Here is a 17,500-nt window from a genome sequence, read left to right as displayed (position 1 = left end):
TCTGATGATGCTTGACATTTTACTTACTTCCTAGATGAAAGGTTTGTATTTTTCTTAGAGCCATTAACAGACTTTCTGCTTTTTGCAAGTAATAAAGAAAAGTATTGCATCCTGTAGAATTGCTGGATGCAATTCTGGGTTAGATGTCACAGCAAGAAAACACAAAACAGGTAGCCTGTCTAGATTTTAAGTGACTAGTGTATTTTCATATTTAGAGAAAAATTGGGCCAACGTATGTTGAAACTATTTCCTGGTTAATCTAAACTAAATGCATACAGGTTAACGTGTGACTCTCACATGTAGGCTCACCAGCATGTCTCATATTATAATGTTTTTAATGCCTGTACTGCATCACATGAAAGTACACAGGGTGGGGAGGTTGAATGACCCAGCATGCAACAGGCATAGACCTGCCAATGCTCTCCTTCACATCTTTTTGGAAGTGATTTTCAGTTTAACAATCAAGCAGACATGAGTTTCAAGATATAATATTTATGTTATGATAGCTAGATCATGGTGCAATGCCACTATATCCCTAAAAAGAACAAATATATTTCAGGGGCTTCCAGAACAAAGTTGTAATCATCCCCTATCAAATCACTGGTTATCTAAAATTCACAATCACGGTGCCTAGTAGTAAAAACTTAAAAACTATTACAGTTGTTTCATTGATTCTGACAGATACAAAATATTTATCCGCAGACCAGGAGAAAAAGAGAGTTCAGATCTTGGGGCCATACTACCATTTATTGGAAAACCGATAACTATTTGTTAGAAGGTATTGATCATAGTAATGACTTCTTAACACAGTCATGTATGTATATATCTATATATATATATCTATATATATATATATATCTATATATATATATATATATATATATATAAAGAGAGAGAGAGATCTATCTGTGTATCTACCTATATATATATATATATATATATATATATAGAGAGAGAGAGAGAGAGAGAGAGATCTATCTGTGTATCTACCTATCTATCAATATATCCATCTATCTATCTGTGTATCTACCTATCTGTCAATATATCCATCTATCTGTCTATGTGTATCTACCTATCTATCTATCAATCTATCTATCTATCTATCTATCTATCTATCTATCTATCTATCTATCTATCTATCTATCTATCAATCTGTCTATCAATTTGTCTATCTATCTATCTATCTATCTATCTATCTATCTATCTATCTATCTATCTATCTATCTATCTATCTATATGTCTATCTATCTATTTATTTATCTATCTGTCTATCTATCTACCTATCTGTCTATCAATTTGTCTATCTATCTATCTATCTATCTATCTATCTATCTATCTATCTATCTATCTATCTATCTATCTATCTGTGTATCTGTCTGTCTGTCTATCTATCTATATGTCTGTCTATCTATCTATCTATCTATCTATCTATCTATCTATCTATCTATCTATCTGTCTGTCTATCTATATGTATGTCTGTCTGTCTACCCGTCTGTCTATCTATCAATACTGTAGATTGCAGACTAAAGAATTTCTAAAGACTAAAAGAAGATGCTGGCAATAGGAATCACAGACAGGGAAAATTGTAATGCCAGGTATGTAGTGTTCCATAGCGAATGGGCTTCTGCTGATGTTACTTCTTTGGGATGGAGTGGATGAACAAATGTTATATAAGTTCATTGCCAAGGGCATACTGCTTAAAAATGATCATTTACATAGCCTTGTTGTATATGTCATCTACTAAATATCTAAGTTAATAATGATTGATTAAATAGTGTCTCTGTCAAAGGAAGAAGAGCCCAGAGAACAAACAACAGTATCTAAACAGACACGAGGGATTAATAGTATTGCACTGGGTATACAAAAGATGGCAGGACAGGCAGCAGGGTATGAGTTTTACGGAGCAGAAGATTCGGGCTATATGTCTGAATTTAATAAACAAGAAGGTTAAAAGAAATTGAGAAAGAGGAGATCTGGAATGTGCATTTAGGGAGCATTTGTGCTATGAATTTGGGACAGAGTTTGGGCTGTGCATTTAATAACAAACTCTTCACAGATAAAGATGAAAACCCTAGCAAGCATGCATGTTACCCCACTGTACCTGAAAATAAGTAACAGGAAGTAAATACAGTGAATATCTTTAATTAAGTTCTAGGTTTGACTCACAGAGAGCACCCAGGCTGCCATTCTAAATGAAACAAGCTGCTGGAAGTGATGTAGTTTGCAAGATTTGTTAACGCTCCACAGCAGAGTGCTGTACTCCTGTACCCCCCAAATGTAAAGTTACTTCATCCTGGAAAAATGAAGATTCCTCTTTACAGCAATTCTATTTTCTAGCATTTTCTTAAATCGCTTGTGTATAACGGTATAAACAACCACATGCATTGATCAGTACCTTCATGTTATTTATTTATTAAGTGCATTTGGTACTGATGAATGCACTCATCAAAATCAGTTATTTTCAGGCACAACCACAAATAGTTAAAAAAAGTTATACTACATAAAATGTAACTGACAAAGTAAGTACTAACATCACCAAAACTTATAAAGATGCAATTTCTACATTGATTTTATATGAAATGGACAATTTTAAGTCTGCTTACAAAATTATTACCATAGGCTAAAACGAGAGACTGTCAGTTATTTGTATCTGGACATAAGTTTATTTGTTTAGCTTGTAATAATGTCAACAACACTAAGTGTGTTGCATGTTTTTTTCATAATAAAGGGGTCTTATTTGGCCTTGTCCTTTAAGCTAATGGAAACAGAATTCCATAACTGAGGTTCTGACACATCAAAGACCTTTCCAGAAAAGTGTGTTATGATAGAATATGTAGTGACTGCACAAAGATAATCAATTAGCATGAAGGAAGCCTATAGTAGAAGTTAAGATATGAGAAACAGGAAGGTAGAAGCTGACATGGGAAGGAGTAAAAGCAGGGACAAAGAAAAGTGGCTGAGCATAAGGTAAAGCCAATTTAACATTTATAAAGCTTTTCACTCTTATGAGCATGGGTCATTTTGTGCAACTGGGCAAAGGGCACATGGGTTTTCAGTGGCCTATGCAACTTGAGGAATCTCAAACCCATTTTCTTAAGAATTGGTCATTGCGTTACTGCTTGGGGCAGTGTGATGGTGTAAATGTAATGTGTTGAATCCATTTGGTATTGTGTAAGCACCAAAGTGTGAGGCTGGGGATGCTGAAGCTCGTGAATGAGATATCGCTAAGATTTCTGTTTGCCTGAAGATTCAGCAATCTCAGATTAAATAGATAAATTGATGCAATGAATGATAAATAGACAAATAAATGATAAAAAATACAATATCAGTGAAAGCAGCATCAGGAATCAAGAAGGCACAGTTACCAATGTCTTAGGTGAGAATATGTTTTTAGTTTTTTACTCATTTTTAAATTTTGAATTTCAAACACTGTGCTCAAGCTCAGTTTTGCTCTTTTGTGATCAAATTTGCATCACCAGACTGGCTTTGCTATAAAATGTTTTTTATATGGGAGTAAAGTTGTTCACCAATTCCTCCATGCAGGGGATTCTGGGAGGGGCTGGCATAATATTTAAAGTGTTTACCTTGCAAACACAAGGTACAGAGCTCGATTCCCAACTTTGAGAAGCATAGCTAGGCTTAAAAGAACCCTCTGGGGTCATTTGCCTCAAATTAAATTATAATAGCTTTCAGAAACTATTGACTTGCTGAATAAAGTTAATCTAGTCAGGCTTTTTCCTGTTTTAAACATCCTTATAAGTATTCAGTACTTATTAACAACTTCATATTTACAAATAATACATCACACAAATTGTTATATATCATGTAGTCAAATCAACATTACATAAATTGTTCAATTACTGCCTTCTCTCAAACCTCATTCGTCTTCCAAAAACATTTTTTGTGCATGCATTGTTCCACAATTTCCATTTTTTTGTGTGTAATTTACTGCTACCCTTGTCTAAAGATCCACTGTTATTTTATCTCTGTTACAATATTCACTGCTTCACGTAATCTGTGTTACAATATTCACTGCTTCAAGTACAGTGGTTTAGATTTTGATTTCCATTTTATAGTAATTGCTTTTATGGCAGCCACCAGAATTAAACTTAACAAGCTCTTATTATGTCTAGGCAATTCAGATCCTGTATCCCAGCTCAAAAAAATAATTTCCTTAGTTACACTTATTTACTTGCCCAAAGTACTATGTATTCTTCCCCATTACACCTCCAACATTTGCTATGTATCTGAGGAAATTTCTTTGGGTATCTGCTTAGGGTATAAATGTATTTATGTAAACACTTCCAGGCAAAAATCCTACATTTTCTAGATTTTGTTGCATATTTGGGAGACATACATACATCCTCCTATTGTTTCTTTGTGAAATGCATATCTAACCACTCTTCAAAATCTTTTCAGACCTCTGATTGATTTGTGCAATATTTTATATGCCCTACTGATGATCCTTTTTTAACAGCATCTTCTGTTCTAGATTCAGTTAAATACTCCAGACCCTCAGATGGACGATACTCATTCCATGGCCATCAGATATTACTTCAGCATTTTCCTTGTTGCTCAAATAGAGCAGCCACTGGCAGAAGACTGGCTTCCTTATGACACAGCAAGTGAAAACAGGAAGAAGTATATAAACAAAACAGCTAAGAGATTTTTATATCATATTAAATGCTAACCCTGGGCAGCCACGGTGGTGCAGCGGTTAGCGTTGCCACCTCACAGCAAGAGGTTCTCCAGTTCGATCTTCGGCTGAGGTGCCTTCTGTGCGGAGTCTGCATGTCCTCCCTGTGGTCGCGTGGGTTTCCTCCGGGTGCTCCTGTTTCCTCCCACATCCCAAAGACATGCTGTAGGTGAATTGGACACTCTAAATTGGCCCTAGGCATGAGTGTGTGCATGTGTGTGCCTTCTGTGGAAGGTTGGGTGCTGGGCTGGCAACTCGACACTGTAAAACTCCACTGCCAATCATGAGTGGACATGTGATCCGCTGTGGCGACCCCTAACCGGGAAAAGCCGAAAGAAGAAGAAGAAGAAGAAGATTAAATGCTAACCCTGAGCAGTTGTCTACTTAGTCACTGGAATCCATCTTTGTTTTGCAGGCTGAATCTTACACAGTTGTTACATTTTCCTTTACATTGTGCATCTTTGCAGACTAGATAAAGATGATGCTTGAATAAGAACACAAAGAGTTACAATGCAAATAGACATTACAGTATAATCTGTGGTTTGATTCCTTCAGTTTCTACACACAGGCTGCATAGCTCCAAGTAAGTTATTTAACTAGACAGGATCTACATAACCTAGAGGACCTAGAGGACCTACAGGACCTACAGCACCTACAGGACCTACAGGACCTGCACCTACAGGACCTACCGGACCTACAGGACCTGGACCTACAGAACCTACAGCACCTACAGGACCTACAAGATCTACATCACCTACAGCACCTACAGGACCTATAGGACCTTGACCTACAGGACCTACAGGACCTACAGGATATGGACCTACAGGACCTACAGAATCTATAGGACCTACAGGACCTACAGCACCTACAGGACCTACAGGACCTACAAGGCCTACAGCTCCTACAAGACCTACAGGACCTGCAGCCCCTACAGGACCTACAATATCTACAGGATCTGCAGGACCTACTACAGAACCTGGATCTACAGCATGTACAGCACCTACAGGACCTACAGCACCTACAGGTTGCTCTTGAAAAAATATACTTTTGGGTTTTGGAGATTTGCCTGCATAACTAATGAAATAAGAAAAAATAAATAAAATATTGCTTGTGGACCATCCCTGTACCATGCACAGGATATTTTCTATTAACTACATGATGTCATATTAATTTTAAGTACAAGATCATCTTCTGTAAGTTTCACTTATTCTTGTAGGTCATATATGTTTGCCACTGGTGGGGGGGGGGGGTGGGTAAAGCCTAACTGTGACCTGGATATGGTTGTTTGCCACAGAGGGTAAATCCCTAACCATAACTTTAGACATGGCTATTTGCCAGAGAGTGGTAATGCCTAAATGTGACGTAGATATGACTGTTTACCACAGAGGGGTAAAACCTAACTGTGACATAGATATGACTGTTTTCCACAGAAGGATATAGTTCTAACCTTCACCTACTTATACGGGAGGAGTTGGGGGCGCAGCAGTGGTGACCCTGGATGCACACAAGGCTCTTCTTGTGGATCGTCCCGGCTGTGGTGGGTGCCAGTCCCGACCGGCATCCCACATCATCCGGCAGCTAGCAGCTGACTTAGAACTGGTGTGGACTGGGGGAATATGACTGTTTAATTAAAACAAAAGCATTATGAAGGCCCGAGATGGGTGTTGCCATGATGTGATTTCTGCCCAGTGCTCTGAATGTCAAAGTGAAGAAATTCAATGAAGCGTGGGTAAACCATGGGAGTAACTATGACTCTCTTAAGGTAGCCAAATGCCTCATCATCTAATTAGTGATGCACATGAATGGATTAATGAGATTCTCACTGTCCCTACCTACTATCTAGCGAAACCACAGCCAAGGGAATGGACTTGGTGGATTCAGTGGGGAAAGAAGACCCTGTTGAGCTTGACTCTAATCTGGCACTGTGGAGAGGCATGAGAGGTGTAGAATAAGTGGGAGGCCTTGGCTGCTGGTGAAATACCACTACTCTTATCATTTTTTTGCTTACCCGGTGAGGCAAGGGGGTGAGCCCCACCAAGGCTCTCACTTCTGGCTGCAACCTGCTCTGGGGACAGTGACAGGTGGGGAGTTTAACTGAGGCAGTACACCTGTCAAAGAGCAATGCAGGTATCCTAAGGCAAGCTCAGGAAGGACAAAAACCTCTCATAGAGCAGAAGGGCAAAAGCTCGTTGATCTTGATTTTCGGTATGAATACAGACCTTGAAAGCAGAGCCTGACAATCTTTCTGGGTTTTTGGGTTTTAAGCAGGAGGTGTCAAAAAAGTTACCACAGGGATAATTGGCTTGTGGCTTTCAACCATTCATAGCAATGTTGCTTTTTGACCCTTCAAACTATTTTTGATCCATCAATATGGCTGTTTGTCACAGTGGGTTAAAGCTCTAACCATGACCTAGATATGGCTGTTTGCCACAGAAGGGAAAAGACCTGACTGTGTCACAGATGGGTTAAGCCCTTAATGTGACTTAGATCACCGGAGTTAGGGTAATGACTTAGGCACTAGGATAGCTGGGTTGGAGGAATGGAAATGAACAGCTTACAGCATATCCATCCTCTGAAGATGGAGTGGTGGTTTTCCATTGGCCAAAATTCGCCTTGGCAAATGAAGGCTTAAATGACACCAATGGCTGTTAGTGTGAAGATGTGAGTTGGTAGCGCCAAGCAAGTAAGCCTATTATTTGTGACATATCTGTGCATGTCTGCATGCATTCTGGAAAATTACAGCAGGTGCTAATGATGATGCAGGTGCTGAAGTCATACCCTGGGGGCTGTGCTTAGGGCCATGTCAGAAATGCCAACATAGACTCCTAAGACATGGAGTAATAATCGTGGAAGAAGATATTATGCCTCATTGAGACATTAAGAATTAACTTGGTCTCTTCCTAAGAAAAAGAAAAAAAAAAGGGGGAACTTTTGTCTAACTATCATTCATATGTGAATCCGACTGATTTATTTATTAATCTATTGTCAGCCCAATGTAAATAGCGTATATAGTTTGTTACCACTGTAACTTATTAGATAATTTGCAAGCGAATTATCTGTCAATTTCTTTTTTCTTCTTTTTCTTTGTTGTGAAAATAAAATAAATAAAAAAATAGTTTGAGAAAAAAAAAGAAATGCCAACATAGCAGACTGATGGAGGATTGCAAGGGGACAGTGGCACTGAACAGTACTCTAGCTTGAGGACACTTAGGCTCTGTCCTGAAACAAGGACAAACCCAGTGCAACTAATGAAACCAGGCCATTAGCTGTAGGGACAAGGACGTCCTCCAATTTCAGCAGGATGAAAGGAAGCAAATCAATGAAGGAGCAAATGCTTCCATGGTGTCTGAGTGACTGCTCCTTCTAATCAGCTCTCTGTCAGATGCAAGGAGGGTACCCTCCTACCAAGAATGAAGAGGTTTGAGACCTATGGGAGGGGTATTTATTGTCCAATAAACATGTAGTGGAAAATCATTTAGTAACAAAAAGATTCACTTATTTTTGTGAGTCAGAGAGTTATATTATACTGCATGAATAACAACCCAGTGGTCTGTATGATTATGCATGTATTGCCTTACAAGAAGTAAAAAATAAAATCATATGATCTGTTAAGATTTCACAATCAACATGTGAATCTGAAAGGACCAGAACAAGCATCTTCAGGATTTTACTCTTATATTTATCTGCATATAACTTGATGATCTCATTCCAGTCTTTGCTCTATAAATAAAATGTGTTAAAATCTCAATAATGGTATGAACCTCTAAGCAATAGGATTATTCAGTAAATCTTTACAAGAAGCACATTCCTCTTAATGCACAGCATTCATTTTCTTATTGTGCATAAAAGATTTCCCCTTTAATTGCAGTGCATACAAGATATTCAGTGTCATGCCTGAAAAGTAGTAGTAACTATAACATGTTCTGCAGGGTAAAGAGCTGTACTTACCCACAGCTGTTCTTGAAAGCATCACTGTATGTACTAACATCCAGCTGTCGCATTTTTCAGGCATTTCATCTTCCTGAGAAGCAGAGCATTAATTTCTTTGTTGATCTGCTGTTATAAGAGTCACAATGCAGGATACCACTGTAAATGATAGCAATTATGAATAAATCTTGTTGTTTACTTCCCATCTATTTGTTAGCGGCAGCCTTCAGCTTGCTGTGTGTGTTCAGATGTGGTCTAGTTATACAGTAATTGTACCACTCAAGCCTTTGCAGTCATGCACAGCATCAGTAAAAACTGTTTCCTGGTTTTAAAAAAACTTGTACAAAAAGGCTGACAAGAAAATGTCACATAAGATTGTACAAGTAAATGAAATGTGAGTTATCCTATTTTGTTTGGGCATTGTGTAATAGCTGCCAAAACTAGTTTCAACTGTAACCATTTTGAAGCGGAATAGTCTGTATCATTTCCATATTCCTTCTATAGAAGGTTCACATACTCATTAATGGCGTGGGCTAGGACTATGTATTCTATGGATGTGTAATAATAATGTCACATGCTCATTAATGGTTTGAGATATGGCTATATATTCTATTGGCATGTAGTAACAATGTTACATTATCATTAATGGCTTAGGGTAAGACTATGCATTCTATGGACATATAAGTAACTATGTCACATGCTCCTGAATGACTTGGGATATGACTATGTACTCTATGGATGTGTAGTAACAATGTCACGTGCTCACTAATGGTTTGAAATATGACTATGTAATCTATGGACATGTAATAATAATGTCAGATACTCCACGGCTTGGGCTATGACTGTATTCGATGGACATGTAATAATGTCATATGTTCATTAATGGCTTGAGATATGACTATGCATTCTATGGACATATAACAACAATGTCACCTGCTCATTATATGACTATGTATTCTATGGACATGTAGTAACAATGTCACATGCTCTTTAATGACTTGGGATATGACTATGTATTCTACGGATGTGTAGTAACAATGTCACATGCTCACTGATGGTTTGAAATATGACTATGTAATCTATGGACATGTAGTAACAATGTCACATGCTCCTTAATGACTTGGGGTATGACTATGTAACCTATGGACATGTAATAATAATGTCAGATACTCATTAATGGCTTGGGCTATGACTGTATTCGGTGGACATGTAATAACAATGTCGTATGTTCATTAATAGCTTGAGATATGACCATGTAATCTATGGACATGTAATAATAATGTCACCTGCTCATTATATGACTATGTATTCAATGGACATGTATCAGTGGTGGCGGTGCTGCGGTAGCATTGACGCCTCACAGTAAAACGCTGTCTGGTTCGACTCTCAGCTAGAGCGTCTTCCACGTGGAGACATGCGTGAATGGGCGTACCTTCATTGAAGGTTGTACATCAGGGCTGGCAACTCGGCATGTAAAAATCAACTGCGAATCATTAGCAGACTGGAGTTCCGCTGTGGCGACCCCTAACCGGGAAAAGCCGAAAGACACAACAACATTCTATGGACATGTAGTAACAATGTCACATGCTCCTTAATGATTTGGGATATGACTATGTATTCTATGGACATGTAGTAACAATGTCACATGCTTAATGACTTGGGATATGACTATGTATTCTACAGATATGTAGTAACAATGTCACATTATCATTAATGGTTTGGGCTATGACTATGCATTCTATGGACATGTAGTAACAATGTCACATGCTCCTTAATGACTTGGGATATGACTATGTACTCTATGGACATGTAATAATAATGTCAGATAATCATTAATGGCTTGGGCTATGACTGTATTCTATGGACATGTTATAACAATGTCATATGTTCATTAATGGCTTGGGATATGACTATGCATTCTATGGGCATGTAGTAACAATGTCACATGCTCCTTAATGACTTGGGATATGACTATGTAATCTATGGACATGTAATAATAATGTCAGATAATCATTTATGGCTTGGGCTATGACTGTATTCTATGGACATGTAATAACAGTGTCATATGTTCATTAATGGCTTGGGATATGACTATGCATTCTATGGACATGTAGTAACAATGTCACATGCTCCTTAATGACTTGGGATATAACTATGCATTCTACGGAGGTGTAGTAACAATGTCATATGGTCAGTAATGGTTTGGGATATGACTATGTAATCTATGGACAAGTAATAATAATGACACCTGCTCATTAATAGCTTGAGATATGACTATATATTCTATGGACATGTAGTAACAATGTCACATGCTCATTAATGGTGTCTTTACTAATCAAGTGAGATACGTGGAAAGCTTTATTTACAACAGTAGACACATGGTAGTTGAAGTTAAGGTCACTGTCAGCCTGTGATCGCAGGTCCCTTACCACTTCATAGGTACTTAGGGTATTATTGTTGACCCGATAATGTGAACCTGTGATCGCAGGTCCCTTACCACTTCATAGGTACTTAGGGTATTATTGTTGATCCGATAATGTGAACCTGTGATCGCAGGTCCCTTACCACTTCATAGGTACTTAGGGTATTATTGTTGATCTGATAATGTGAAAAGACATTGTTTGTACCAAAGGGAATAAGGATGCATTTCTTTGCATTCCATTTGAGACCGTGACCAACACACCAGTCAGTGGTCTGTGTCAGACCCTCCTGGAGTATACTGACATAATTTGGGGATTCAATAACTGCAGCTAGTTTGAAGTTGTTTGCAAGCTTAGTTTTGACTTGAACTTCTGAGAAGTATATACAGTGGGGGGCCAGCTATGAACCCTGTGGCATCCCACTGATAACAGGTCTGCTAGTTGATGTGGAGTCACCCACTTTGATAGTGTGTGTTCGGTCTGTGAGCCAGTTGGGAACCTATCTTACAACAAAGGGATTTACACTCAGTTTGCTAAGTTTGTCAGTAATGCTTGAATGTGGGATTGTGTTGAAAGCCTTTGCCAAGTCAAGGCACAGATTTGCCTACATCAGTGGCCTTGTTCACTCTTTCAAAGAAATCCACCAGATTTCACAGGTAGGATCAGCCTTTCATGAAGCCGAAATGGGTAGGATCCATGGTTTGGAGGTCACCTATGTCTTATGATGATATGTTCCATGGCCTTAAAGATAAGGCTGGTCAGGTTTATGGATCTGCAATTCCCTGTGTCTGTTGCTAGGTCACCTTTGTGGAGTGTAATAACTGTAGCTGTTCTTTATGCCACAGGAACAAAGCCTGTGGTTAGGCTATGATTAGAGGTAATGCTAGTTCATGTTTTAACCTGTTTAGAAGACAGCCTGTGATGTCATCTGGTCCCATCCAGGCCATGTTCTTTGCCTTGGACAGGGCTTTTAGGTCCTGTTCTTCAGATATGTAGGGTGGGGGGTGGAGGGTATGTTGTAAGTTAGGAAGGGATAAGGGAGCAAAACTTTCCCCAAACCTATGTGCTATCAGGTTCGCTATCTCTGTGGGGTCAGTATGTGTGATACCGTTGACCACCAGTTCTGCACATGCTTGGGTCCTAACCTTTAGGTTACATACGTAGCTGTAATAGGCCTCATGGTTATCCTTGGCAGTACCTGCTAGGTTTCTCTCAAAGGAGCTCTTGGAGGATTTGACAAGTTGTCTTATTTGCCTGTTAAGGCTGAGGAGGATGCTTTTCCATTGTTGAGTCCTTGTCTTTGTTTTCTTGGACAGCAACTTTTTGTGTTTATTGTATAGTTTGTTGACTCCGGAAGTCCACCATGGCAGTCTGATTTTACCTTGGGGCTCTGGCTTTGATTCTATCTGGTACAGCCGAGTTTATACACTTATGCAAGTAATTGTACAGGGCTTTAGTGTAAGTGTCTGCATACTTACCACTTTCAGCTTGGAGTGGGGCTTGGAATGCAATTACACCATCATCTAGGAGGGTATAATTTGCCTTGGTTAAGTTTTTTAGTCTAATTTCACCCTTTGTGAGTTCTGATGTTAGTATCAGTTTGAAGGTGACTGATTTGTGGTCGGTTTAAACTAATGAGGGTCCAACAATTGCAGCAGTGCACTTGTTTGACATGTTGGTGAGGACCAGATCTAGAATGTTAGTTCCTCTTGTCAGGGTATGGACAATTTGCTCCAGGGCAATTGAATTCACAAAGTCAAGGAAATTTTGTGATAGTGAGTTTGGGTTAGAGTAGGTTTCCCTGCTGATGGTGGGATAATTAATATCCCCCATAGCCAGTGTTTTTGGTAAAATTTGGAATGTCTTCCATTTGGTTAAGTAGGGTTCATGGGTGTCATGATCCATGGAGGGAGATCTATAACTAGCTAGGACAGATTCTGGTGTTGCTATGTGTCATGGGTTCTGTGGAGACTGTGTTAGCTGATAAGACTTGTGTTTTGGAGGTCTTTGCTGTTTTGATAAGTTCTTCAAGAGAACCTTCGTGTATTTGAATTTACTTGTTTGATGCATACTATGTGTATGAGTAGTGGTACTTTGTGAATATGTAGTGGAGGGTGAGTTGACAATTTTCTATGGGTTACTGTTTTGAGTGAGACAGAGCACAGTGTTTAGATTTTTGGTGTAAATACATCTTTCGCACTCTGTTCTAGACTATGTTATTAGTAGAGGGTTGTCCGTGTACTTAAGGCAGTTGTTACACTGCCTCAATAGACCCAAGTCAACAAGGTTGTCAGGCGAAACAGGGGTCGTTCAACTGTCCATAATTTTAGGTTGAAGACTGTTGTCACTAGGCCTGGATTTTCAGAAATGATCATGGAGGAGTTTGGTGAATGGACATTTCTGCTTGTATTTTAAGGGAAAATTTGTTGAATTTAAATGTCTGGCTTTCGCACACAATTGCTCGGCAGTGCACGGTGCTGCATGATGCGCAAATAAGCAGAAGCCTGCTCAGATGCACACACATACACATACGCACGCACGCACACACACCCACACACACACGCACACACACCCACACACACACACACACACACACACACACACACACACAAGGCGCTGCAGCACACACACACATGCACGCGCACGCACGCGCACGCACACACACACACACACACACACACAGACATGTGTATATATATATATATATATATATATATATATATATATATATATATATATATATATAGGTTAATAGGTTCATAGATTCATACTAGGCTATCTGCCCTAGGGCATTTATAAGCCTAGCCAGAGTGTGTTTGGTTTTCGCCACCCATTTTAAATGAATTTTGCTATGCCCTTTTTTGAGGTTAGTATACTGTGCCTCTGTCTAACAGTGACACAGAAGTGATACCTGGGGTAAACCTACGATCTCCCATCTACTTATCAAGATTCCTCTTGAAGAGAGTCAATGAGGGACTCTGCCTAACCTGGACTGGGATTTTATTCCAGAGTGAAGGGAGCCTCTGGGTTATGAATCAGTCCCTCCAGCATGTCCCATTTATTTCAGTGCTGAGGTTCAAGTCTCTTGAGCGCATAGCTCGATGGGATTTGGATTGTCTGAGGTGCAGCATGTCCATTAATTCCAGGTTGGACATGGCTTTATACGTCAGGCACAGATCACCTCTGAGCAGGCGGTATGCCACTGAGTAGAGCTGGAGTTTCTTTAACCGGGCAGCATATGGCATCTGTTTGAGCCCTTTGATCCTCTTGGTGAGGTACTTTTGGGGTCTTTCCAGTTGCTGCAGGTGTCTGGTAAGGTACATCCCAAAAGGGACATTGTACTCAATTATGGGCCTGATGAGGGATGAGTAAAGAGGCACGATGACCTCCTCTGATCTAGATGTGAATCCCTTCATGATTATGTGGGCTATATAAAATGGTTTTTCTAACCACTTTGGCCACGTGGTTGTCAAATGAGAGATTGCTATCAACTTGGGTCCCCAGGTCCCTAATTATTTCTTCTGTACTTAATGGATTACCACCTATGTGGTAATTTGTGGGCACTTTGTTTTTACCAAAGGGGATGACTATACACTTTTTGGCATTTAGCTTGAGGCCATGGCTCTGGCACCAGTTGTCTGTTTCTATGAGGCCCTTTTGGAGGATGCTTGTGTCGGCTGGAGAGCCAATTATGGTGCCCAGTTTACAGTCATCTGCGAACTTGGTCAGCCACAGTCCTTCCGTGTTGGCCTGTACCTCCAAGAAATATATACCAAACAAGAGAGGTCCCAGGACTGAGCCTTGTGGGATGCCACTTGTAACCGGTTTGGAGTCTGACATGGCTCCAGCAATTCTAACCATGTGGGTTCTGTCCTTGAGCCAGTTTGCAACCCATCTAGTGACATAGGGGTTTATATTTAAGCTGGTGAGCTTATCTATAATGCCCGAGTGGGGTATTGTATCGAAGGCTTTTGCAAGGTCCAGGTAGGCTGTGTGGACCACCTTTCCCTCTTCAATGGCCTTGGTGACTGTTTCAAAGAAATTGACCAGGTTTAAGAGGCAGGATCTGGCCTTAACAAAGCCGAACTGGGTAGAATCCAGTGTCTGTAGGACCCCAATATCTTTATTTATGAGGTCCATGATAATCCTTTCCATAGCTTTGCAGACCAAGCTAGTCAGGCTTATGGGGCAATAGTTTCCAGGATCCCTTGAGGCACCACCTTTGTGGAGAGGGACCACTGTTGCTATATGCCACTCTTTGGGTACATATCCTGTAGTAAGGCTGAGATTGAGCAGTAGTTTTATGTTTGGGTTTAGCTCTTCTTGGAGTTCATGTAGGACGCAGCCTGGGACACCGTCTGGTCCCTTTGATGCTGTGTTTTTTGCTTTGGAGAGGGCGGCTCTTACCTGAGCATCTGAGATGTCAGGGGGGGCAGCACTCTGCTGGGATAGATATTTGCCCTTTTGGTGGGGAGGGGGGGAGAAATTTGTGCTGAACCCGTCAGCTAGGATGATGGCAATGTCTGTGGGTTTGGTGTATTTTTTTGCCATTTTGGACAAATTCTGAGCATATCTGGGAATTCCCATCCAGGTTCCTAAGATAAGTAAAGAAAGCCTTGTGATTATCCTTAGCGTCCTGTGCAATTTTTCTCTCGAAGCTGGCCTTAGACGATTTTATGAGTGCCCGTAGTTTTTTGCTAATACTGATCAGAGATGCCTTCCCTTTTTGGGATTTTGCTCTATCATGTAGTAGCTTCCTCCTTCTATTGTATAGTTTGTTTATGGATGGGGTCCACCAGACAGGACATCTGCCTTTGGAGGATTGGGTCTTGGTTTTATTTGGGATTGCATGATCCATGCATTCCTGAAGGTGTTCATAGAATGCATTTATAAAGGATTCTGTGGTCTGGGCCATATTTTCCACAGGCCCGGGGGCTTTGAAGGATTCCACCTAGGTTTTGAGGAGTGTGAAATTTGCTTTAGAGAAGTTTTTCACTGTGGTTTTCTAGGCAGGGGGTGGGGTCGGGATGTGAATATCCAGTGAGATTAGTTTATGGTCTGATCTTACCAGTGAGGGATACACTTCTGGTCTGGAGCATAGAGTCCCCATGTTGGTCATGATCAGGTCCAGTATGTTTCCCCCTCTTGTGGGAGTGGCAACAAGTTGTTCCATAGCATTTGAGTTTATAAATACTAGGAACCTTTAGGCTAGGGTGTTGGAGCTAGAGTAATGCTCCCAGTCTATGTTTGGGTAGTTAAAGTCGCCCAATATAATGGTGTTTGGAGAGACCTTCATATTTTCCAGTGTTCTCAGGAAGGCCGAGTGGGGTTCCTGGGTTTGGGAGGGTGGTCTGCAGCAGGCTATAAATTGGAAGGCAGTTTTACCCACTGTTAGTTGCACATGGATAGTCTCTGATGCTTCGTGCTGTCCCACCAACCTGGAGGTGTGGGTATCTTTGATGAATATTGATACTCCCCCTCCTTTTGTGGTTCGGTCCAAGTTTTGGGGCTGAAAAGCATGGTGTGAGGTATAACCTGGTAGTGCTGGGGTGCTCTCGGGAGTCTTGAACTAGGTTTCTGTTACTGCACAGATATCGATGTTCTCCATGCTAAGGAGAGTCTCGAGTGCATGCATCTTGAGGTTTAGACTTCTGGCATTGAGTAGCATTACTCTTAGTTCTTATCCCTTGTGATACCTATGGAGGTGGGTTTGTCTTTTGAGCCTTGCCTAAAAAAGGCACTATGGGGGTAGCAAGAGCCTTTGCCAATATCCGAAAGCCCAGGGGTGACAGGTGCAAGCCGTACTTAGCGAAGCATCGTGGCTTGTCGAGCATCTCGTCCCAGGCTGACAGGCATTGGATCCCCTTTGAATGACACCAATACTTAAGCCAATTGTTGAAATTGATCATCTTGTCTTCATATTGTGGCATCATTCTTGGTGAGGGTAAGATGCTACTCAAGGTCAGGGTCATACCGGCCTGGGCTACATGCTCATTCATTCGAGATATATATATATATATATATATATATATATATATATATATATATATATATATATATATATATATATATATATATATATATATATAGATATATATATATATATATATATATAAAATATATAAAATTATATGATATATATCTTCATACTCCTGTACACTCTTTCCTCCACTGCTTATCTATACCTACATACCTATAAATGTATATGTGTGCATATATGTGTTACTTGTTCTGCTAGGAAATACTGACGTATTCACGTTTCTATAAAAAAAAAAAGAAAAAAGAAAAAAGTAAATTAGCATTTTAGCCATTCAATATTTCCTTTTTAAATATTATTCATCCGATATTTTTCATGATTATAACTTTCAAAAAATACATAGATTATATAATATATATATATATATATATATATATATATATATATATATATGTATACATCCATATAAAACAATTAACG

This window comes from Protopterus annectens, chromosome 12.part0 (assembly GCF_019279795.1).
Source record: "Protopterus annectens isolate FY-2018-M chromosome 12.part0, PAN1.0, whole genome shotgun sequence".
NCBI classification, from domain to species: domain Eukaryota; kingdom Metazoa; phylum Chordata; order Ceratodontiformes; family Protopteridae; genus Protopterus; species Protopterus annectens.
The sequence above is the reverse complement of the archived record's forward strand: the minus strand, read 5'-3'. Positions refer to the sequence as shown.